We start from the raw sequence: 23,408 nt of genomic DNA on the forward strand, positions 1-23,408 counted from the left end.
GCAATCCTGAGCTGTGTAGGACAGCTGGCTGAGCAAGCCGGTAGGGAGCACTCTCCCACAGACACCTGCTACAGCAGTTCCTGCCTCCGGGATCCCACCCTGGCTTGCCTCTGGGAGGGACTTAGGAGCCTAAGCCAAGTGGCTCTGGGTCACGGTGTTTGATCGCAATAATACAAACCCTAACTCCGGAGGAACCTGGTTCCTGGAGTGGAGTCTTGCTGTGACAGACCCCATCACCTGGCCTTCCCCAGGATTGGGAAAGGCCCTTGAACTGTGGGCAGGTGGGCAAAGCAGCTGACTGCTCCAAGCTGGCTGTGCTCCTCTAGGGCAGCTTGGAAGGCAATGTCGTGAGCCATGCTGACAATGACGACTACGGAGTGCCTCCCCCCCTCCCAAACACACACACCTGAAGTTTCAGTGGGCACTCCTTTGGGGCCCCTGGGTAATTGGAATGAAGAAGGTGTGGTCCTGCGGAGCCCGGGGCTGAAGAATCATCTGTGGTTTATGAACAAGAGACCCGGAGCCAGCAAGATGAAACCTTGGCTGTGCGGGGACAGTCCTCGATGGCGCTCCACTGGAGCTGAGAAGTCCGCGGTGATTAAGAAGACAGCGGTGCTGCCGCCGCCGCCGAGGTTAAACCTCCCCACACCCCTACCGCCCCAGGGACGGGAGCTTCCTGAAGGTCAGCATTCAGAGGTTGAACCCCATGCCAGCTAGCCAATTTGAAAACGTGTAGGACTCGCCTATGTGGTGATGGCATTGAAGGTGTGGAAGGATGGATCCCCGAGAGCAGCAGAGGCTTGGAGATGGGCGGTGGGTCTGGAGTCCCCAGGGAGAGGCTGAGAGGGGACATGAGCAAAGGTGCAACCGCGGGTGAACCCCACTGCGAACGGAAGTGGTGGAATGTAGGGAACAGCCGAGGCTTGGCATTTCCACATGGCATGCTCAGAGAGCCCCCGAAGAGTGCCCAGCCGAGGCAGGGGATCGCCGGCGAAGGCGAGGGGTCGTGGAGATGCGGGACAACCTGGGACAACCACAAAAGGGGAGCAGCGGCCTCAGAGTGGAGCCCATCTAGGCCTGGGAGAGCAGCTGCAGGTGCTGTGAAGGGCAGAGCAGAGGGAGGGTGACTGTCCTCCCCCTCGGGACCCAAATAGAGCCAGTGAACAGGAGAGGTCAGACACTAGGCTTGTGACAGTGTTGGACTTCGATTTTGCTTTTCTAGGATAATGATCTTGCCCGGAATCTTTCCTCTCCGTGCACAAGTGCCTTTAACTTCAAACAAAACAAAATAAGGGGAAAAATCAAAACAAAGCAATAACAACAACCAAACTCTGTGTTTTTTAAGAGCTGAGCAGGGCTGCCAGGCAGGGAGAATAAATAGGAGCAGAAGTAAGGAGAGTACTGAGAAAAGGAGAAGAGGTCGCCAGGGGCCAGCCACACAACCATTCAGCCAGCCATTCAATCAAAGCAAAGAAAAGCATATAGGATATAGAAAGGTAAAAGTTCCCAGGGAAAAAAATTTAAATGGGATAACTGAAGCGAAGAAAAGATGCCCAGAAAAGAGCCAAGCTAATCCCCGGCATTTATAAGCAACAATAAGTCTCTGTGTATTTATTTGAGTGCTGGGTGGCGGGCTCCCAAGAGTAAAATATTATGAAAACAAACAAACAAAACAAACAAGCAAACAAACAAAAAAAAACAATACCAACGACAGTTCTTGATGTGTTTACATTGCGGTGTTGAGATGAAAATGAGCTCTGAGGGATGAACAAGAAAGGAAAGGTTATGGCTCATAAGGGACCTGGTTGTGTGCCAGGTTGACAAAGGGTCAACGATGCTGGTTGGTTCTGGTGAACTTTACAGCAACCTGGACTCCTCTGAGAAGAGAGAATGGGAATGGAGAAGAGTCTTCCCTGAGCCGGGCCTTCAGCCAGTTTGTAGGTTATTGTTTGATTGACGACGGATGTGGGAGGGCACCTGAAAAGAGGAGGTGGGTGAGTGGTCAGTGCCAATCCCTGGGCAGATGGCCCTGTGTGGGATAAGAGAGCAGGCTGAGCAAGCCGGTAGGCAGCCCTCATGCAGGTCCTCTGCATCACTTCCTGCCTCTAGGTCTCTCCCCTCACCACACCTCCCCCAAGACCTGACTCTGACCACCTAAGCCCCATAAACCCAGCCCTCCACAACTCCCCCACCCATCCACACTTCCACCACTGTGTCGCTGAGGAGTTGAAAGAAGAAATCAAACCTTCTCACCCCAAGGTTGCTTTCAGTCACACATTTGATCACAATAGTAACAACCGCAACTAAAAACATGATCCTGGTCCCTACTCAGAACCAAAGGGGCAGGAGCCCCAGGAGATGGTTCTAGGAGCCTGCTGGCAGAGATTGGGCTGCTTCTGTTCCTGCTCAATTCCAACTCCCTCCCATTCCAACATCCCTGAGCATCACCAGCAACAGCAGCAGCAGCAGCAGCAGGAGAAAGAAGGAGGAGGAGGAGGAGGAGGAGGAGGAGGAGGAGGAGGAGGAGGAGGAGGAGAAGGAGTAGAAGAGGAAGGAGGAGGAGGAGGAAAAGGAGGAGGAGGAAGAGGAGGAGGGGGAGGAAAAGAAGTATAATGAGAAAAATAATCGTAGTATTAGTAATAGTAGTATTAGAGGGGAAAGAAGGAGAAGAAGAGAATTAGTAGAAGATAAGAAGGAGAAGAGGAAGAAGAGGAGGAGGAGGAGGAAGAAGAAGAAGAAGAAGGAAAAGAAGAAGAAGAAGAAGAAGAAGAAGAAGAAGAAGAAGAAGAAGAAGAAGAAGAAAAAGAAGAAGAAGAAGTAATAGCAGCAGGAGTGGCCGTCATCATCGCCAGAGTAAGAACTGCATATCCTAGTCCCAACATCCGGTCTCTCCTGCTCTTGATATGCGACCTAGTTTCAGCTCTGATTGCAGACCAAAGTCGAGTGAGGAGCCCCACTTGGTTCTGTTTCTGCACTCTCTTTACTGAAAAGCTGGGGGAGTCCCGCCCACTCCTGCTGGCCTTTGTTAAAGACAGAGAGCAGGCAGGTCAGGGACTTAACAGGCAGCAGAGGCCATCCAGTTGCCTGTGGTTAGACAGGACCTTTCTCTGGCCAGTGTGCTGCGGATGGGTCCGGTGCCAGATGGGTGAAGGCTTTCCTTCGTGGAAGCCCCCGCCTTCCGGAGCAAAGAGGAGAGTTGGAACGCAGGAAAGGACACATGGTCCAGCGGATGGGAGGCTGGAGAAGGTGTGAAGCGCAGAGTCTCTGGACACACTGAGTTCACTAGAGAGGATGGACTGTCAGCCTGGCCGGTCAATCGGGCGGGTTTGTGAGGAAGCTCGGCACACACGCTGGCCAATAGGTCACCTGGACTAGCCCAGGTCTCAGAAAACCAGGGAGCAGTGCGGTGACCTGCCAGCAAGGGCTTTGCGATGGCACAGAAGCAACTAAGATTGAGTGATCTGTGTTTGTGCCTCTCCGGCCTGTGCCTGGCATCTATCTGTCTCTGTCTCTGTCTCTGTCTCTGTCTCTGTCTCTGTCTCTCTACTCTTCCTCTCAGTCTCCCCCTCCCCCTCTCCCTCTCCTTCCCCCTTCTGCTCCCCCTTCCCTCCCTCTCTCTCTGTTTGTATGTGTAACAGAGAGAGAGACAGACAGACAGACAGACACACAGATAGACAGACAGAGATAGAGAAAGAGAGAGATAGAGAGATCTTAGCAGGGAGAGAGTAGTGTCCTGTAGGGCAAAAGACACTGCGGATGACCAAGGGTGTGGGTGAGCTGTGGGCCGAGTGAGACGCGGGAGCGGTGGGGTTCTCCACCTCCACATGGTGGAAGTGGGCGCGAGGAAACACCTCCTGCCGAGTCACGGGAGCTGGGATGCACTCAAGGGTCTGGAGGAGTTGCTGTGGGCAATGCGATAAGGCACCCTGGTCCCTACCGGAATTGTCCCTCCTCAGCAAAGGAGGCACAAGGAGGTCCAGAATCGGGGACGCGTCTCTCCATCGTGAGAGAGGCAGGCTGTGTGGGGCCGGTACTGTGGGGTGGGAGGCTGGAGGTGTGGGGTGTAGGTGATGTCGGGGACGTGGTCTAAGAACCATGGAGGCGCTGGCTGCTGGCGCCAGTGTGCAGAGGAGAGGCTAGGTATGGCAGGTGCTTTGAAGTGCCCAGGAGGTGAGTGAGGAGGGATGCAGTGTCTTTGCAGTTGGGTCTGGCTGGCTGAGTTGAGGAGAAGCGACCAGGTTAGTGGGTAGGCGCTGGCTCACTGGAGCGCCACTGGCACTGGCGCTGTCCAAGAGTTGTGTTGTGTGCACAGCGCGCACAGCTTGGACTGGGACTAGGAAGGACTGCCAGAGTGAGGGGACACTGGACGTGTGGCTGAGGACCAAAAGGGACTGGACTCTGCATGGGCCGGGAATCGAACCCGGGCCTCCCGCGTGGCAGGCGAGAATTCTACCACTGAACCACCCATGCCATGGCCAGCACTCTTCCCCGACTGCTCCCACAGCCTCTGCTCCCCGACAGTCCCTCCATCAGCTGGATCCTGGGTCCTGGCTGGCTGGACCGGCCAGGGGAGCGCCACGGCCACGGCCACGAGAGATCCCGGTCCAGACTGAGGCTCTGGGGCTCAAGCGCGCCTCTCCCGGACGGACGCCTAGGCCCCACGTCACCCCTGCCCCTGCTGGCCGACGGAGCGGGCGCGTGGCTGTGCGAGCACCAAGCGTCTGCCAGGCGTTGGCAGGGAAAGGCCACCTCCGCACACGAGAATCCCCGACGACCACAGACCCCCAAGATGGGTGCGGTGGGCGTCTCCCGCGGCAGCAGGAGGGAATGGAATGGGCCCGAAAGGGCTGGCGGGCGCGAGGGCTGGGCGAAGAGTTCCGGGGGTCGGGTGGGGGTGGACCAAGTCCTGTGTTGGCAAAAGAATGGCACCGGGCAGGCTGGCTCGCTGGCTGGCTGGCTGGCTGGCCGGGCTGCCGGGGCGCTCAGTAGCCGCCGCCTCATTTGCTCCTGCACGCTCCCCTTCCGCTCTCCTCCAGGAGTTGCTGGCAGCTGAGAGGAGGGCGCTCCTCTTGGCACAGGTGTGGCCGCGAAGGTTACGGGTCGGAGGGGAGCGGCGGCGCTGGAGGGCTTGTGCAAGGAGGCGCGAGCTACCATCTCTCTCTCTCTCTCTCTCTCTCTCTCTCTCTCTCTCTCTCTCTCTCTCTCTCTCTCTCTCTCTCTCTCGGTGGGGTGGACAAAAGATGAACGTGTCAGGAGTGGGATTCGAACCCACGCCTCCAGGGGAGACTGCGACCTGAACGCAGCGCCTTAGACCGCTCGGCCATCCTGACGGCGGGTCTGTTCGCGAGGACGCTCGCCGGGCTGGCAGCCGGCGCCCACGCGCGCGCAGAGCGGACCCGGAGCGACGGGGCCCCCGGGCAGGTGTCTGCGGTCCGGGTGCTGAGGCTGCGGGCCTCGCCCGGGGTCCACCGCGTGGACGTGGAGACGCTCCTAGGCGCCAAAGTCGCTGCAGGTCCCGGGGGTGCAGTGGGGGTGCGTCCGGGGCCGCGCAGGTGTCGGCGCAGCCTCTCCTGATGGCGTGGGCGAGGGCGGCAGAAAGCTGTCACCTGGGAGAGCCCGGCTCCACAGCCCGGGCGGGGGCACGGGGCGGAGTCGCGGCGATCGCCCAGGGTTGCGGGTTCGGGTCCTGGTGCGAGGGCCGTTGTGGCGGCGTCCCGGGGACTTTGGGTTTGGGTTTGGGTGCGGAGGTCGGCCGTGGTGGGAGGGAGAGCTCAGGGCCCGTCTGGAGCGACGGAGAGGGCCCGGAGTGGCGATGGGGACGTGGTCGCGGTCCTCCCCGTTAGTATAGTGGTGAGTATCCCCGCCTGTCACGCGGGAGACCGGGGTTCGATTCCCCGACGAGGAGACGTGCCATCTTTTTAGCCAGACCGTCGCCCACGACCGCGCTGGCGCCCTTGGTCACTTTCCAAGCGCCGGGATCGGCCGCCCGTGTCCCGGCCGGCGCACCCGCCTGCGGACCCCCGGGTCCCTCGCCTGGCACCTGGCACCTGGCCCAGCCCTCCGACGTCTCGGATCGGGTCGCCCTCCCGACCAGGCGACGGGTGTCAGAGCCGCCCGGGTGCGACTCTCGTGTCCGGAGCCCACGCTGCGCCAGGCGAGTCTTGCTGGTGACCCGCCCCGAGCGCTCCCGGACGCTCGCTCTTCCCCGTGGCCCTGGCGGCGCGCCGGGTTGCTGCTGCAGTCAGGTGGAGAGATCGCCCACCAGGGCCCCGCGTGTGCGTGCGGGAGGCGCGGCTGGGACGGCGGGGAACAGGGCGCAGCGGCGGAACCCCGGTTGGCGGTGGATCGTGCGCTGGCGTTAACTTTGACGTCGGGACGGAGACCGAGGGGCAGGCCACGTCGCGGTCGCCGCTGTCCACTGTCCGGTGTCAGTCCCCGGCGTCGTGTGGGTGCCGTCCCGGCGGTGCGGCGTTGGTGGTATAGTGGTGAGCATAGCTGCCTTCCAAGCAGTTGACCCGGGTTCGATTCCCGGCCAACGCAAGCTGCCGGTGTTTTGCCAAGGTCCAGGGCCGAGGCTGGCCCTGTCTGGCACCCCTCTCGGGTCGTCCGGTGACCGCGAGACCGACCGATCCCTGGACTGAGCGAAGGAAGGAAGGGAGGAGGCAGGGGGGCCGAGACGTTTTGAGGGTGTGTCTAGCGGGAGGAGAACCGCCAGGGCCAAGCGTCTAATCCGCGGGGAGGTGCCGAGCTTGGCGGCGAATCGCCAGAGGGCAGCCGGGGGCGGGCAGCTGGCAGGGCAGGAGTAGGCGCAGGTGCCCGCGAGCCCCGAACGGCATCCTGGTGAGGCCGGTAATGCGGGGCCATGGGCTCTCTCGCCGGGCAGGCGGGCATTGTGGCCTAGAGGCTGGCTGTCAGCCTGGCTCCGGGAGGCGAGTGTCGGGACCGTCGGGCGACTGCGACGCTCCCTGGTGGTCTAGTGGTTAGGATTCGGCGCTCTCACCGCCGCGGCCCGGGTTCGATTCCCGGTCAGGGAAGCCTTTCTTCTTTCTCTCTGGACCCTCGCCTCCTCCAAGCCCTCTGTCTCCTCTTGCCACCTCACGCGGGATCCTTGAGCCAACAAATCACACGCCTCCCTTTTGTTCAGGGGCATCGCGCCTCTGCTCGCCCCTGCCGCTCTCACGCCCCCACCCATCACAACACAGCCCGCTCCCTGTCTGCACAGCCATCCATTGCCTCGCTTCCCACTGCCGCCCACCGTGTCTCACACAAGACGCCAACTCTGCGCCTGGACAGCTCAGCCTTGCTGCTTCCCGTCCTGCCCAGCTTACACACCGCCACCATCCCGCGGGCACACACACCCACCACGCAGCCCTGGAGCACACGCTTCCGAGCCACTCATGGACCCCACAGAGTCTCCACCTCACTCTCCCGCCTGCTCTGAGGTCCAGAAGAAGCCCCAGCTGCCCCACCTGCCTCACCTGCCTCCTCACAGGCTCCCTGTGAGCTTTACCCTGCTCTTCACAACTCAACGTAGGCTTCAAACAAGTGTAGCCATATTTTGAGTGAGTGAGTGAGTGAGTGAGTGAGCGAGCGTGCGTGCGTGCGTGCGTGCGTGCGTGCGTGAGTGCGTGCGTGTGTGTGTGTGTGTGTGTGTGTGTGTGTGTTTGGTATAGGTATGTTATTTTTTTATGTATATCTTGAAAGACTCCAGGGTGGTGCTGGATGGGATGGGGAGGGACTGGACCTGCGGTGTGCCGTGGGGTTGCCCTGGGGAGGTGTTACTGCGGGGCAGACGGCCGGATCAAGGCGAAAAGCATCCGGTGTGGTCACCTTACTCAGCGCCGCCGGCCGCCGGGATGGGCAGTGCGTGTCCCCAGCCCCGGTTTCCTCGAAAGCCCCTGGAGTGTCTAAGGACAGCTGAGGCCAAGTCTGGCGTTTGCAACGCCCCCCCCCCCCCCCCGTTTCTCCGGCTCCTTGGAGACCGGGGCCCCCGCATGGGTTTGGGGAAGAGGTGCAGGCGCAGGTGTGAGTCGGAAAATTGGAGCGGAACGTCGGTCCACCTGTTGGGTCCAGCGCCGGGTGGGTCCCCTCGGTCCTGACCGTGCCAGCAAATCCGAGGCCCAGAGTCAGATCCTTGAGTGCTGACGGCTGGATTGAGCTCCGGCCGGATCGCAGGCATAGTGGAAGATGCCAGTAGATCCTGGGGGAGCCCAGACAGAGCCTGTTCCCCACCGGACTCCAGCCCTCCCCTGTCCCAGAAGCCCTCCCAGTCCCGGGCGCCTGGAGACACCAGTGTGAAGAGGCATCTGGGAAGGGTCCGGCCGGCCGCCCCCTGGCCACCCGTGTGACTCGGAGAGAAGGCCTGGGGGGACCGGCGCGGGGGAGGGAAGGCAGACACCGGACAATCCTTCGCTAACTGTCCATGGAATGCCAACCGCAGGGATGCAGGGATGTCTGGCTCTGTGCTAGCTGGCTTTGGGCAACGTGACACCTCTGGGAAGAGGGACTGTAGCGTGAGAAAACGTCTCTATAGCGTGTGCCTGCCCTGAGTGATGGATGTGGGACAACCCAGAGGACATAAGTAGGCATGGTGTTGGGGTGCGGGGGAGGGAGCGGGCACCGGATGAGGGAGTGGCGAGTTGTGGCCAGGGGCCTTCCCACCCCTGGGCAGGCAATCCTGAGCTGTGTAGGACAGCTGGCTGAGCAAGCCGGTAGGGAGCACTCTCCCACAGACACCTGCTACAGCAGTTCCTGCCTCCGGGATCCCACCCTGGCTTGCCTCTGGGAGGGACTTAGGAGCCTAAGCCAAGTGGCTCTGGGTCACGGTGTTTGATCGCAATAATACAAACCCTAACTCCGGAGGAACCTGGTTCCTGGAGTGGAGTCTTGCTGTGACAGACCCCATCACCTGGCCTTCCCCAGGATTGGGAAAGGCCCTTGAACTGTGGGCAGGTGGGCAAAGCAGCTGACTGCTCCAAGCTGGCTGTGCTCCTCTAGGGCAGCTTGGAAGGCAATGTCGTGAGCCATGCTGACAATGACGACTACGGAGTGCCTCCCCCCCTCCCAAACACACACACCTGAAGTTTCAGTGGGCACTCCTTTGGGGCCCCTGGGTAATTGGAATGAAGAAGGTGTGGTCCTGCGGAGCCCGGGGCTGAAGAATCATCTGTGGTTTATGAACAAGAGACCCGGAGCCAGCAAGATGAAACCTTGGCTGTGCGGGGACAGTCCTCGATGGCGCTCCACTGGAGCTGAGAAGTCCGCGGTGATTAAGAAGACAGCGGTGCTGCCGCCGCCGCCGAGGTTAAACCTCCCCACACCCCTACCGCCCCAGGGACGGGAGCTTCCTGAAGGTCAGCATTCAGAGGTTGAACCCCATGCCAGCTAGCCAATTTGAAAACGTGTAGGACTCGCCTATGTGGTGATGGCATTGAAGGTGTGGAAGGATGGATCCCCGAGAGCAGCAGAGGCTTGGAGATGGGCGGTGGGTCTGGAGTCCCCAGGGAGAGGCTGAGAGGGGACATGAGCAAAGGTGCAACCGCGGGTGAACCCCACTGCGAACGGAAGTGGTGGAATGTAGGGAACAGCCGAGGCTTGGCATTTCCACATGGCATGCTCAGAGAGCCCCCGAAGAGTGCCCAGCCGAGGCAGGGGATCGCCGGCGAAGGCGAGGGGTCGTGGAGATGCGGGACAACCTGGGACAACCACAAAAGGGGAGCAGCGGCCTCAGAGTGGAGCCCATCTAGGCCTGGGAGAGCAGCTGCAGGTGCTGTGAAGGGCAGAGCAGAGGGAGGGTGACTGTCCTCCCCCTCGGGACCCAAATAGAGCCAGTGAACAGGAGAGGTCAGACACTAGGCTTGTGACAGTGTTGGACTTCGATTTTGCTTTTCTAGGATAATGATCTTGCCCGGAATCTTTCCTCTCCGTGCACAAGTGCCTTTAACTTCAAACAAAACAAAATAAGGGGAAAAATCAAAACAAAGCAATAACAACAACCAAACTCTGTGTTTTTTAAGAGCTGAGCAGGGCTGCCAGGCAGGGAGAATAAATAGGAGCAGAAGTAAGGAGAGTACTGAGAAAAGGAGAAGAGGTCGCCAGGGGCCAGCCACACAACCATTCAGCCAGCCATTCAATCAAAGCAAAGAAAAGCATATAGGATATAGAAAGGTAAAAGTTCCCAGGGAAAAAAATTTAAATGGGATAACTGAAGCGAAGAAAAGATGCCCAGAAAAGAGCCAAGCTAATCCCCGGCATTTATAAGCAACAATAAGTCTCTGTGTATTTATTTGAGTGCTGGGTGGCGGGCTCCCAAGAGTAAAATATTATGAAAACAAACAAACAAAACAAACAAGCAAACAAACAAAAAAAAACAATACCAACGACAGTTCTTGATGTGTTTACATTGCGGTGTTGAGATGAAAATGAGCTCTGAGGGATGAACAAGAAAGGAAAGGTTATGGCTCATAAGGGACCTGGTTGTGTGCCAGGTTGACAAAGGGTCAACGATGCTGGTTGGTTCTGGTGAACTTTACAGCAACCTGGACTCCTCTGAGAAGAGAGAATGGGAATGGAGAAGAGTCTTCCCTGAGCCGGGCCTTCAGCCAGTTTGTAGGTTATTGTTTGATTGACGACGGATGTGGGAGGGCACCTGAAAAGAGGAGGTGGGTGAGTGGTCAGTGCCAATCCCTGGGCAGATGGCCCTGTGTGGGATAAGAGAGCAGGCTGAGCAAGCCGGTAGGCAGCCCTCATGCAGGTCCTCTGCATCACTTCCTGCCTCTAGGTCTCTCCCCTCACCACACCTCCCCCAAGACCTGACTCTGACCACCTAAGCCCCATAAACCCAGCCCTCCACAACTCCCCCACCCATCCACACTTCCACCACTGTGTCGCTGAGGAGTTGAAAGAAGAAATCAAACCTTCTCACCCCAAGGTTGCTTTCAGTCACACATTTGATCACAATAGTAACAACCGCAACTAAAAACATGATCCTGGTCCCTACTCAGAACCAAAGGGGCAGGAGCCCCAGGAGATGGTTCTAGGAGCCTGCTGGCAGAGATTGGGCTGCTTCTGTTCCTGCTCAATTCCAACTCCCTCCCATTCCAACATCCCTGAGCATCACCAGCAACAGCAGCAGCAGCAGCAGCAGGAGAAAGAAGGAGGAGGAGGAGGAGGAGGAGGAGGAGGAGGAGGAGGAGGAGGAGGAGGAGAAGGAGTAGAAGAGGAAGGAGGAGGAGGAGGAAAAGGAGGAGGAGGAAGAGGAGGAGGGGGAGGAAAAGAAGTATAATGAGAAAAATAATCGTAGTATTAGTAATAGTAGTATTAGAGGGGAAAGAAGGAGAAGAAGAGAATTAGTAGAAGATAAGAAGGAGAAGAGGAAGAAGAGGAGGAGGAGGAGGAAGAAGAAGAAGAAGAAGGAAAAGAAGAAGAAGAAGAAGAAGAAGAAGAAGAAGAAGAAGAAGAAGAAGAAGAAGACGAAGAAGAAAAAGAAGAAGAAGAAGTAATAGCAGCAGGAGTGGCCGTCATCATCGCCAGAGTAAGAACTGCATATCCTAGTCCCAACATCCGGTCTCTCCTGCTCTTGATATGCGACCTAGTTTCAGCTCTGATTGCAGACCAAAGTCGAGTGAGGAGCCCCACTTGGTTCTGTTTCTGCACTCTCTTTACTGAAAAGCTGGGGGAGTCCCGCCCACTCCTGCTGGCCTTTGTTAAAGACAGAGAGCAGGCAGGTCAGGGACTTAACAGGCAGCAGAGGCCATCCAGTTGCCTGTGGTTAGACAGGACCTTTCTCTGGCCAGTGTGCTGCGGATGGGTCCGGTGCCAGATGGGTGAAGGCTTTCCTTCGTGGAAGCCCCCGCCTTCCGGAGCAAAGAGGAGAGTTGGAACGCAGGAAAGGACACATGGTCCAGCGGATGGGAGGCTGGAGAAGGTGTGAAGCGCAGAGTCTCTGGACACACTGAGTTCACTAGAGAGGATGGACTGTCAGCCTGGCCGGTCAATCGGGCGGGTTTGTGAGGAAGCTCGGCACACACGCTGGCCAATAGGTCACCTGGACTAGCCCAGGTCTCAGAAAACCAGGGAGCAGTGCGGTGACCTGCCAGCAAGGGCTTTGCGATGGCACAGAAGCAACTAAGATTGAGTGATCTGTGTTTGTGCCTCTCCGGCCTGTGCCTGGCATCTATCTGTCTCTGTCTCTGTCTCTGTCTCTGTCTCTGTCTCTGTCTCTCTACTCTTCCTCTCAGTCTCCCCCTCCCCCTCTCCCTCTCCTTCCCCCTTCTGCTCCCCCTTCCCTCCCTCTCTCTCTGTTTGTATGTGTAACAGAGAGAGAGACAGACAGACAGACAGACACACAGATAGACAGACAGAGATAGAGAAAGAGAGAGATAGAGAGATCTTAGCAGGGAGAGAGTAGTGTCCTGTAGGGCAAAAGACACTGCGGATGACCAAGGGTGTGGGTGAGCTGTGGGCCGAGTGAGACGCGGGAGCGGTGGGGTTCTCCACCTCCACATGGTGGAAGTGGGCGCGAGGAAACACCTCCTGCCGAGTCACGGGAGCTGGGATGCACTCAAGGGTCTGGAGGAGTTGCTGTGGGCAATGCGATAAGGCACCCTGGTCCCTACCGGAATTGTCCCTCCTCAGCAAAGGAGGCACAAGGAGGTCCAGAATCGGGGACGCGTCTCTCCATCGTGAGAGAGGCAGGCTGTGTGGGGCCGGTACTGTGGGGTGGGAGGCTGGAGGTGTGGGGTGTAGGTGATGTCGGGGACGTGGTCTAAGAACCATGGAGGCGCTGGCTGCTGGCGCCAGTGTGCAGAGGAGAGGCTAGGTATGGCAGGTGCTTTGAAGTGCCCAGGAGGTGAGTGAGGAGGGATGCAGTGTCTTTGCAGTTGGGTCTGGCTGGCTGAGTTGAGGAGAAGCGACCAGGTTAGTGGGTAGGCGCTGGCTCACTGGAGCGCCACTGGCACTGGCGCTGTCCAAGAGTTGTGTTGTGTGCACAGCGCGCACAGCTTGGACTGGGACTAGGAAGGACTGCCAGAGTGAGGGGACACTGGACGTGTGGCTGAGGACCAAAAGGGACTGGACTCTGCATGGGCCGGGAATCGAACCCGGGCCTCCCGCGTGGCAGGCGAGAATTCTACCACTGAACCACCCATGCCATGGCCAGCACTCTTCCCCGACTGCTCCCACAGCCTCTGCTCCCCGACAGTCCCTCCATCAGCTGGATCCTGGGTCCTGGCTGGCTGGACCGGCCAGGGGAGCGCCACGGCCACGGCCACGAGAGATCCCGGTCCAGACTGAGGCTCTGGGGCTCAAGCGCGCCTCTCCCGGACGGACGCCTAGGCCCCACGTCACCCCTGCCCCTGCTGGCCGACGGAGCGGGCGCGTGGCTGTGCGAGCACCAAGCGTCTGCCAGGCGTTGGCAGGGAAAGGCCACCTCCGCACACGAGAATCCCCGACGACCACAGACCCCCAAGATGGGTGCGGTGGGCGTCTCCCGCGGCAGCAGGAGGGAATGGAATGGGCCCGAAAGGGCTGGCGGGCGCGAGGGCTGGGCGAAGAGTTCCGGGGGTCGGGTGGGGGTGGACCAAGTCCTGTGTTGGCAAAAGAATGGCACCGGGCAGGCTGGCTCGCTGGCTGGCTGGCTGGCTGGCCGGGCTGCCGGGGCGCTCAGTAGCCGCCGCCTCATTTGCTCCTGCACGCTCCCCTTCCGCTCTCCTCCAGGAGTTGCTGGCAGCTGAGAGGAGGGCGCTCCTCTTGGCACAGGTGTGGCCGCGAAGGTTACGGGTCGGAGGGGAGCGGCGGCGCTGGAGGGCTTGTGCAAGGAGGCGCGAGCTACCATCTCTCTCTCTCTCTCTCTCTCTCTCTCTCTCTCTCTCTCTCTCTCTCTCGGTGGGGTGGACAAAAGATGAACGTGTCAGGAGTGGGATTCGAACCCACGCCTCCAGGGGAGACTGCGACCTGAACGCAGCGCCTTAGACCGCTCGGCCATCCTGACGGCGGGTCTGTTCGCGAGGACGCTCGCCGGGCTGGCAGCCGGCGCCCACGCGCGCGCAGAGCGGACCCGGAGCGACGGGGCCCCCGGGCAGGTGTCTGCGGTCCGGGTGCTGAGGCTGCGGGCCTCGCCCGGGGTCCACCGCGTGGACGTGGAGACGCTCCTAGGCGCCAAAGTCGCTGCAGGTCCCGGGGGTGCAGTGGGGGTGCGTCCGGGGCCGCGCAGGTGTCGGCGCAGCCTCTCCTGATGGCGTGGGCGAGGGCGGCAGAAAGCTGTCACCTGGGAGAGCCCGGCTCCACAGCCCGGGCGGGGGCACGGGGCGGAGTCGCGGCGATCGCCCAGGGTTGCGGGTTCGGGTCCTGGTGCGAGGGCCGTTGTGGCGGCGTCCCGGGGACTTTGGGTTTGGGTTTGGGTGCGGAGGTCGGCCGTGGTGGGAGGGAGAGCTCAGGGCCCGTCTGGAGCGACGGAGAGGGCCCGGAGTGGCGATGGGGACGTGGTCGCGGTCCTCCCCGTTAGTATAGTGGTGAGTATCCCCGCCTGTCACGCGGGAGACCGGGGTTCGATTCCCCGACGAGGAGACGTGCCATCTTTTTAGCCAGACCGTCGCCCACGACCGCGCTGGCGCCCTTGGTCACTTTCCAAGCGCCGGGATCGGCCGCCCGTGTCCCGGCCGGCGCACCCGCCTGCGGACCCCCGGGTCCCTCGCCTGGCACCTGGCACCTGGCCCAGCCCTCCGACGTCTCGGATCGGGTCGCCCTCCCGACCAGGCGACGGGTGTCAGAGCCGCCCGGGTGCGACTCTCGTGTCCGGAGCCCACGCTGCGCCAGGCGAGTCTTGCTGGTGACCCGCCCCGAGCGCTCCCGGACGCTCGCTCTTCCCCGTGGCCCTGGCGGCGCGCCGGGTTGCTGCTGCAGTCAGGTGGAGAGATCGCCCACCAGGGCCCCGCGTGTGCGTGCGGGAGGCGCGGCTGGGACGGCGGGGAACAGGGCGCAGCGGCGGAACCCCGGTTGGCGGTGGATCGTGCGCTGGCGTTAACTTTGACGTCGGGACGGAGACCGAGGGGCAGGCCACGTCGCGGTCGCCGCTGTCCACTGTCCGGTGTCAGTCCCCGGCGTCGTGTGGGTGCCGTCCCGGCGGTGCGGCGTTGGTGGTATAGTGGTGAGCATAGCTGCCTTCCAAGCAGTTGACCCGGGTTCGATTCCCGGCCAACGCAAGCTGCCGGTGTTTTGCCAAGGTCCAGGGCCGAGGCTGGCCCTGTCTGGCACCCCTCTCGGGTCGTCCGGTGACCGCGAGACCGACCGATCCCTGGACTGAGCGAAGGAAGGAAGGGAGGAGGCAGGGGGGCCGAGACGTTTTGAGGGTGTGTCTAGCGGGAGGAGAACCGCCAGGGCCAAGCGTCTAATCCGCGGGGAGGTGCCGAGCTTGGCGGCGAATCGCCAGAGGGCAGCCGGGGGCGGGCAGCTGGCAGGGCAGGAGTAGGCGCAGGTGCCCGCGAGCCCCGAACGGCATCCTGGTGAGGCCGGTAATGCGGGGCCATGGGCTCTCTCGCCGGGCGGGCGGGCATTGTGGCCTAGAGGCTGGCTGTCAGCCTGGCTCCGGGAGGCGAGTGTCGGGACCGTCGGGCGACTGCGACGCTCCCTGGTGGTCTAGTGGTTAGGATTCGGCGCTCTCACCGCCGCGGCCCGGGTTCGATTCCCGGTCAGGGAAGCCTTTCTTCTTTCTCTCTGGACCCTCGCCTCCTCCAAGCCCTCTGTCTCCTCTTGCCACCTCACGCGGGATCCTTGAGCCAACAAATCACACGCCTCCCTTTTGTTCAGGGGCATCGCGCCTCTGCTCGCCCCTGCCGCTCTCACGCCCCCACCCATCACAACACAGCCCGCTCCCTGTCTGCACAGCCATCCATTGCCTCGCTTCCCACTGCCGCCCACCGTGTCTCACACAAGACGCCAACTCTGCGCCTGGACAGCTCAGCCTTGCTGCTTCCCGTCCTGCCCAGCTTACACACCGCCACCATCCCGCGGGCACACACACCCACCACGCAGCCCTGGAGCACACGCTTCCGAGCCACTCATGGACCCCACAGAGTCTCCACCTCACTCTCCCGCCTGCTCTGAGGTCCAGAAGAAGCCCCAGCTGCCCCACCTGCCTCACCTGCCTCCTCACAGGCTCCCTGTGAGCTTTACCCTGCTCTTCACAACTCAACGTAGGCTTCAAACAAGTGTAGCCATATTTTGAGTGAGTGAGTGAGTGAGTGAGTGAGCGAGCGTGCGTGCGTGCGTGCGTGCGTGCGTGCGTGAGTGCGTGCGTGTGTGTGTGTGTGTGTGTGTGTGTGTGTGTGTGTGTGTTTGGTATAGGTATGTTATTTTTTTATGTATATCTTGAAAGACTCCAGGGTGGTGCTGGATGGGATGGGGAGGGACTGGACCTGCGGTGTGCCGTGGGGTTGCCCTGGGGAGGTGTTACTGCGGGGCAGACGGCCGGATCAAGGCGAAAAGCATCCGGTGTGGTCACCTTACTCAGCGCCGCCGGCCGCCGGGATGGGCAGTGCGTGTCCCCAGCCCCGGTTTCCTCGAAAGCCCCTGGAGTGTCTAAGGACAGCTGAGGCCAAGTCTGGCGTTTGCAACGCCCCCCCCCCCCCGTTTCTCCGGCTCCTTGGAGACCGGGGCCCCCGCATGGGTTTGGGGAAGAGGTGCAGGCGCAGGTGTGAGTCGGAAAATTGGAGCGGAACGTCGGTCCACCTGTTGGGTCCAGCGCCGGGTGGGTCCCCTCGGTCCTGACCGTGCCAGCAAATCCGAGGCCCAGAGTCAGATCCTTGAGTGCTGACGGCTGGATTGAGCTCCGGCCGGATCGCAGGCATAGTGGAAGATGCCAGTAGATCCTGGGGGAGCCCAGACAGAGCCTGTTCCCCACCGGACTCCAGCCCTCCCCTGTCCCAGAAGCCCTCCCAGTCCCGGGCGCCTGGAGACACCAGTGTGAAGAGGCATCTGGGAAGGGTCCGGCCGGCCGCCCCCTGGCCACCCGTGTGACTCGGAGAGAAGGCCTGGGGGGACCGGCGCGGGGGAGGGAAGGCAGACACCGGACAATCCTTCGCTAACTGTCCATGGAATGCCAACCGCAGGGATGCAGGGATGTCTGGCTCTGTGCTAGCTGGCTTTGGGCAACGTGACACCTCTGGGAAGAGGGACTGTAGCGTGAGAAAACGTCTCTATAGCGTGTGCCTGCCCTGAGTGATGGATGTGGGACAACCCAGAGGACATAAGTAGGCATGGTGTTGGGGTGCGGGGGAGGGAGCGGGCACCGGATGAGGGAGTGGCGAGTTGTGGCCAGGGGCCTTCCCACCCCTGGGCAGGCAATCCTGAGCTGTGTAGGACAGCTGGCTGAGCAAGCCGGTAGGGAGCACTCTCCCACAGACACCTGCTACAGCAGTTCCTGCCTCCGGGATCCCACCCTGGCTTGCCTCTGGGAGGGACTTAGGAGCCTAAGCCAAGTGGCTCTGGGTCACGGTGTTTGATCGCAATAATACAAACCCTAACTCCGGAGGAACCTGGTTCCTGGAGTGGAGTCTTGCTGTGACAGACCCCATCACCTGGCCTTCCCCAGGATTGGGAAAGGCCCTTGAACTGTGGGCAGGTGGGCAAAGCAGCTGACTGCTCCAAGCTGGCTGTGCTCCTCTAGGGCAGCTTGGAAGGCAATGTCGTGAGCCATGCTGACAATGACGACTACGGAGTGCCTCCCCCCCTCCCAAACACACACACCTGAAGTTTCAGTGGGCACTCCTTTGGGGCCCCTGGGTAATTGGAATGAAGAAGGTGTGGTCCTGCGGAGCCCGGGGCTGAAGAATCATCTGTGGTTTATGAACAAGAGACCCGGAGCCAGCAAGATGAAACCTTGGCTGTGCGGGGACAGTCCTCGATGGCGCTCCACTGGAGCTGAGAAGTCCGCGGTGATTAAGAAGACAGCGGTGCTGCCGCCGCCGCCGAGGTTAAACCTCCCCACACCCCTACCGCCCCAGGGACGGGAGCTTCCTGAAGGTCAGCATTCAGAGGTTGAACCCCATGCCAGCTAGCCAATTTGAAAACGTGTAGGACTCGCCTATGTGGTGATGGCATTGAAGGTGTGGAAGGATGGATCCCCGAGAGCAGCAGAGGCTTGGAGATGGGCGGTGGGTCTGGAGTCCCCAGGGAGAGGCTGAGAGGGGACATGAGCAAAGGTGCAACCGCGGGTGAACCCCACTGCGAACGGAAGTGGTGGAATGTAGGGAACAGCCGAGGCTTGGCATTTCCACATGGCATGCTCAGAGAGCCCCCGAAGAGTGCCCAGCCGAGGCAGGGGATCGCCGGCGAAGGCGAGGGGTCGTGGAGATGCGGGACAACCTGGGACAACCACAAAAGGGGAGCAGCGGCCTCAGAGTGGAGCCCATCTAGGCCTGGGAGAGCAGCTGCAGGTGCTGTGAAGGGCAGAGCAGAGGGAGGGTGACTGTCCTCCCCCTCGGGACCCAAATAGAGCCAGTGAACAGGAGAGGTCAGACACTAGGCTTGTGACAGTGTTGGACTTCGATTTTGCTTTTCTAGGATAATGATCTTGCCCGGAATCTTTCCTCTCCGTGCACAAGTGCCTTTAACTTCAAACAAAACAAAATAAGGGGAAAAATCAAAACAAAGCAATAACAACAACCAAACTCTGTGTTTTTTAAGAGCTGAGCAGGGCTGCCAGGCAGGGAGAATAAATAGGAGCAGAAGTAAGGAGAGTACTGAGAAAAGGAGAAGAGGTCGCCAGGGGCCAGCCACACAACCATTCAGCCAGCCATTCAATCAAAGCAAAGAAAAGCATATAGGATATAGAAAGGTAAAAGTTCCCAGGGAAAAAAATTTAAATGGGATAACTGAAGCGAAGAAAAGATGCCCAGAAAAGAGCCAAGCTAATCCCCGGCATTTATAAGCAACAATAAGTCTCTGTGTATTTATTTGAGTGCTGGGTGGCGGGCTCCCAAGAGTAAAATATTATGAAAACAAACAAACAAAACAAACAAGCAAACAAACAAAAAAAAAACAATACCAACGACAGTTCTTGATGTGTTTACATTGCGGTGTTGAGATGAAAATGAGCTCTGAGGGATGAACAAGAAAGGAAAGGTTATGGCTCATAAGGGACCTGGTTGTGTGCCAGGTTGACAAAGGGTCAACGATGCTGGTTGGTTCTGGTGAACTTTACAGCAACCTGGACTCCTCTGAGAAGAGAGAATGGGAATGGAGAAGAGTCTTCCCTGAGCCGGGCCTTCAGCCAGTTTGTAGGTTATTGTTTGATTGACGACGGATGTGGGAGGGCACCTGAAAAGAGGAGGTGGGTGAGTGGTCAGTGCCAATCCCTGGGCAGATGGCCCTGTGTGGGATAAGAGAGCAGGCTGAGCAAGCCGGTAGGCAGCCCTCATGCAGGTCCTCTGCATCACTTCCTGCCTCTAGGTCTCTCCCCTCACCACACCTCCCCCAAGACCTGACTCTGACCACCTAAGCCCCATAAACCCAGCCCTCCACAACTCCCCCACCCATCCACACTTCCACCACTGTGTCGCTGAGGAGTTGAAAGAAGAAATCAAACCTTCTCACCCCAAGGTTGCTTTCAGTCACACATTTGATCACAATAGTAACAACCGCAACTAAAAACATGATCCTGGTCCCTACTCAGAACCAAAGGGGCAGGAGCCCCAGGAGATGGTTCTAGGAGCCTGCTGGCAGAGATTGGGCTGCTTCTGTTCCTGCTCAATTCCAACTCCCTCCCATTCCAACATCCCTGAGCATCACCAGCAACAGCAGCAGCAGCAGCAGCAGGAGAAAGAAGGAGGAGGAGGAGGAGGAGGAGGAGGAGGAGGAGGAGGAGGAGGAGGAGGAGAAGGAGTAGAAGAGGAAGGAGGAGGAGGAGGAAAAGGAGGAGGAGGAAGAGGAGGAGGGGGAGGAAAAGAAGTATAATGAGAAAAATAATCGTAGTATTAGTAATAGTAGTATTAGAGGGGAAAGAAGGAGAAGAAGAGAATTAGTAGAAGATAAGAAGGAGAAGAGGAAGAAGAGGAGGAGGAGGAGGAAGAAGAAGAAGAAGAAGGAAAAGAAGAAGAAGAAGAAGAAGAAGAAGAAGAAGAAGAAGAAGAAGAAGAAGAAGACGAAGAAGAAAAAGAAGAAGAAGAAGTAATAGCAGCAGGAGTGGCCGTCATCATCGCCAGAGTAAGAACTGCATATCCTAGTCCCAACATCCGGTCTCTCCTGCTCTTGATATGCGACCTAGTTTCAGCTCTGATTGCAGACCAAAGTCGAGTGAGGAGCCCCACTTGGTTCTGTTTCTGCACTCTCTTTACTGAAAAGCTGGGGGAGTCCCGCCCACTCCTGCTGGCCTTTGTTAAAGACAGAGAGCAGGCAGGTCAGGGACTTAACAGGCAGCAGAGGCCATCCAGTTGCCTGTGGTTAGACAGGACCTTTCTCTGGCCAGTGTGCTGCGGATGGGTCCGGTGCCAGATGGGTGAAGGCTTTCCTTCGTGGAAGCCCCCGCCTTCCGGAGCAAAGAGGAGAGTTGGAACGCAGGAAAGGACACATGGTCCAGCGGATGGGAGGCTGGAGAAGGTGTGAAGCGCAGAGTCTCTGGACACACTGAGTTCACTAGAGAGGATGGACTGTCAGCCTGGCCGGTCAATCGGGCGGGTTTGTGAGGAAGCTCGGCACACACGCTGGCCAATAGGTCACCTGGACTAGCCCAGGTCTCAGAAAACCAGGGAGCAGTGCGGTGACCTGCCAGCAAGGGCTTTGCGATGGCACAGAAGCAACTAAGATTGAGTGATCTGTGTTTGTGCCTCTCCGGCCTGTGCCTGGCATCTATCTGTCTCTGTCTCTGTCTCTGTCTCTGTCTCTGTCTCTGTCTCTCTACTCTTCCTCTCAGTCTCCCCCTCCCCCTCTCCCTCTCCTTCCCCCTTCTGCTCCCCCTTCCCTCCCTCTCTCTCTGTTTGTATGTGTAACAGAGAGAGAGACAGACAGACAGACAGACACACAGATAGACAGACAGAGATAGAGAAAGAGAGAGATAGAGAGATCTTAGCAGGGAGAGAGTAGTGTCCTGTAGGGCAAAAGACACTGCGGATGACCAAGGGTGTGGGTGAGCTGTGGGCCGAGTGAGACGCGGGAGCGGTGGGGTTCTCCACCTCCACATGGTGGAAGTGGGCGCGAGGAAACACCTCCTGCCGAGTCACGGGAGCTGGGATGCACTCAAGGGTCTGGAGGAGTTGCTGTGGGCAATGCGATAAGGCACCCTGGTCCCTACCGGAATTGTCCCTCCTCAGCAAAGGAGGCACAAGGAGGTCCAGAATCGGGGACGCGTCTCTCCATCGTGAGAGAGGCAGGCTGTGTGGGGCCGGTACTGTGGGGTGGGAGGCTGGAGGTGTGGGGTGTAGGTGATGTCGGGGACGTGGTCTAAGAACCATGGAGGCGCTGGCTGCTGGCGCCAGTGTGCAGAGGAGAGGCTAGGTATGGCAGGTGCTTTGAAGTGCCCAGGAGGTGAGTGAGGAGGGATGCAGTGTCTTTGCAGTTGGGTCTGGCTGGCTGAGTTGAGGAGAAGCGACCAGGTTAGTGGGTAGGCGCTGGCTCACTGGAGCGCCACTGGCACTGGCGCTGTCCAAGAGTTGTGTTGTGTGCACAGCGCGCACAGCTTGGACTGGGACTAGGAAGGACTGCCAGAGTGAGGGGACACTGGACGTGTGGCTGAGGACCAAAAGGGACTGGACTCTGCATGGGCCGGGAATCGAACCCGGGCCTCCCGCGTGGCAGGCGAGAATTCTACCACTGAACCACCCATGCCATGGCCAGCACTCTTCCCCGACTGCTCCCACAGCCTCTGCTCCCCGACAGTCCCTCCATCAGCTGGATCCTGGGTCCTGGCTGGCTGGACCGGCCAGGGGAGCGCCACGGCCACGGCCACGAGAGATCCCGGTCCAGACTGAGGCTCTGGGGCTCAAGCGCGCCTCTCCCGGACGGACGCCTAGGCCCCACGTCACCCCTGCCCCTGCTGGCCGACGGAGCGGGCGCGTGGCTGTGCGAGCACCAAGCGTCTGCCAGGCGTTGGCAGGGAAAGGCCACCTCCGCACACGAGAATCCCCGACGACCACAGACCACCAAGATGGGTGCGGTGGGCGTCTCCCGCGGCAGCAGGAGGGAATGGAATGGGCCCGAAAGGGCTGGCGGGCGCGAGGTCTGGGCGAAGAGTTCCGGGGGTCGGGTGGGGCTGGACCAAGTCCTGTGTTGGCCAAAGAATGGCACCGGGCTGGCTGGCTGGCTGGCTGGCCGGGCTGCCGGGGCGCTCAGTAGCCGCCGCCTCACTTGCTCCTGCACGCTCCCCATGCGCTCTCCTCCAGGAGTTGGTGGCAGCTGAGAGGAGGGCGCTCGTCTAGGCACAGGTGTGGGCGCGAAGGTTGCGGGTGCGAGGGGAGCGGCGGCGCCGGAGGGCTTGTGCAAGGAGGCGCGTGCTGCGATCTCTCTCTCTCACGGGGTGGGGTGGCCAAAAGATGAGCCTGTCAGGAGTGGGATTCGAACCCACGCCTCCAGGGGAGACTGCGACCTGAACGCAGCGCCTTAGACCGCTCGGCCATCCTGACGGCGGGTCTGTGGGCGAGACCGCTCGCGGGGCTGGCAGCCGGCGCCCACGCGCGCGCCGAGCGGACCCGGAGCGACGGGGTGCCCGGGCAGGTGTCTGCGGTCCGGGTGCTGAGGCTGCGGGCCTCGCCCGGGATCCACCGCGTGGACGTGGAGAGGCTCCTAGGCGCCAAAGTCGCTGCAGGTCCCAGGGGTGCGGTGGGGGTGCGTCCGGGGCCGCAGCCCAGCGTCCGCGGGGCCGCGCAGGTGTCGGCGCAGCCTCTCCCGATGGCGTGGGCGAGGGCGGCAGAAAGCTGTCACCTGGGAGAGCCCGGCTCAACAGCCCGGGCGGGGGCAGGGGGCGGAGACGCGGCGATCGCCCAGGGTTGCGGGTTCGGGTCCTGTTGCGAGGGCCGTTGTGGCGGCGTCCCCGGGACTTTGGGTTTGTGTGCGGTGGTCGCCGTGGTGGCAGGGAGAGCTCAGGGCCTGTCTGGAGCGACGCAGAGGGCCCGGCGTGGCGATGACGACGTCGTCGCGGTCCTCCCCGTTAGTATAGTGGTGAGTATCCCCGCCTGTCACGCGGGAGACCGGGGTTCGATTCCCCGACGAGGAGACGTGCCATCTTTTTAGCCAGACCGTCGCCCACGACCGCGCTGGCCCTTGGTCACTTTCCAAGCGCCGGGATCGGGCGCCCGTGTCCCGGCCGGCGCACCCGCCTGCGGACCCCCGGGCCCCTCGCCTGGCACCTGGCACAGGGCCCAGCCCTCCGACGTCTGGGATCGGGTCGCCCTCCCGACCAGGCGACGGGTGTCAGAGCCGCC

The 23,408-nt window shown here is 60.2% G+C and overlaps 13 non-coding genes across 13 annotated transcripts; 7 read left to right on the forward strand and 6 right to left on the reverse strand.

The window, feature by feature from the left end:
• Nucleotides 1-4,399: 4,399 nt before the first annotated feature.
• On the reverse strand, nucleotides 4,400-4,470 carry Trnag-gcc (transfer RNA glycine (anticodon GCC)). Its single transcript has one exon. It is a non-coding gene; the product is annotated as a tRNA-Gly (tRNA).
• A 777-nt stretch (nucleotides 4,471-5,247) lies between these two features.
• On the reverse strand, nucleotides 5,248-5,330 carry Trnal-cag (transfer RNA leucine (anticodon CAG)). The gene has a single exon. It is a non-coding gene; the product is annotated as a tRNA-Leu (tRNA).
• A 503-nt stretch (nucleotides 5,331-5,833) lies between these two features.
• Trnad-guc (transfer RNA aspartic acid (anticodon GUC)) lies at nucleotides 5,834-5,905 on the forward strand. Its single transcript has one exon. It is a non-coding gene; the product is annotated as a tRNA-Asp (tRNA).
• Nucleotides 5,906-6,468: 563 nt separating this feature from the next.
• On the forward strand, nucleotides 6,469-6,540 carry Trnag-ucc (transfer RNA glycine (anticodon UCC)). The gene has a single exon. It is a non-coding gene; the product is annotated as a tRNA-Gly (tRNA).
• Nucleotides 6,541-6,962: 422 nt separating this feature from the next.
• Trnae-cuc (transfer RNA glutamic acid (anticodon CUC)) lies at nucleotides 6,963-7,034 on the forward strand. Its single transcript has one exon. It is a non-coding gene; the product is annotated as a tRNA-Glu (tRNA).
• A 6,045-nt stretch (nucleotides 7,035-13,079) lies between these two features.
• Nucleotides 13,080-13,150, reverse strand: Trnag-gcc (transfer RNA glycine (anticodon GCC)). Its single transcript has one exon. It is a non-coding gene; the product is annotated as a tRNA-Gly (tRNA).
• Nucleotides 13,151-13,907: 757 nt separating this feature from the next.
• Nucleotides 13,908-13,990, reverse strand: Trnal-cag (transfer RNA leucine (anticodon CAG)). Its single transcript has one exon. It is a non-coding gene; the product is annotated as a tRNA-Leu (tRNA).
• A 503-nt stretch (nucleotides 13,991-14,493) lies between these two features.
• Nucleotides 14,494-14,565, forward strand: Trnad-guc (transfer RNA aspartic acid (anticodon GUC)). Its single transcript has one exon. It is a non-coding gene; the product is annotated as a tRNA-Asp (tRNA).
• A 563-nt stretch (nucleotides 14,566-15,128) lies between these two features.
• Trnag-ucc (transfer RNA glycine (anticodon UCC)) lies at nucleotides 15,129-15,200 on the forward strand. Its single transcript has one exon. It is a non-coding gene; the product is annotated as a tRNA-Gly (tRNA).
• Nucleotides 15,201-15,622: 422 nt separating this feature from the next.
• Nucleotides 15,623-15,694, forward strand: Trnae-cuc (transfer RNA glutamic acid (anticodon CUC)). Its single transcript has one exon. It is a non-coding gene; the product is annotated as a tRNA-Glu (tRNA).
• A 6,051-nt stretch (nucleotides 15,695-21,745) lies between these two features.
• Nucleotides 21,746-21,816, reverse strand: Trnag-gcc (transfer RNA glycine (anticodon GCC)). Its single transcript has one exon. It is a non-coding gene; the product is annotated as a tRNA-Gly (tRNA).
• A 711-nt stretch (nucleotides 21,817-22,527) lies between these two features.
• On the reverse strand, nucleotides 22,528-22,610 carry Trnal-cag (transfer RNA leucine (anticodon CAG)). Its single transcript has one exon. It is a non-coding gene; the product is annotated as a tRNA-Leu (tRNA).
• Nucleotides 22,611-23,128: 518 nt separating this feature from the next.
• Trnad-guc (transfer RNA aspartic acid (anticodon GUC)) lies at nucleotides 23,129-23,200 on the forward strand. The gene has a single exon. It is a non-coding gene; the product is annotated as a tRNA-Asp (tRNA).
• The last annotated feature ends 208 nt before the right edge of the window (nucleotides 23,201-23,408 follow it).

This window comes from Peromyscus maniculatus, chromosome 11, assembly GCF_049852395.1.
Source record: "Peromyscus maniculatus bairdii isolate BWxNUB_F1_BW_parent chromosome 11, HU_Pman_BW_mat_3.1, whole genome shotgun sequence".
Taxonomy (NCBI): Eukaryota; Metazoa; Chordata; class Mammalia; order Rodentia; family Cricetidae; genus Peromyscus; species Peromyscus maniculatus.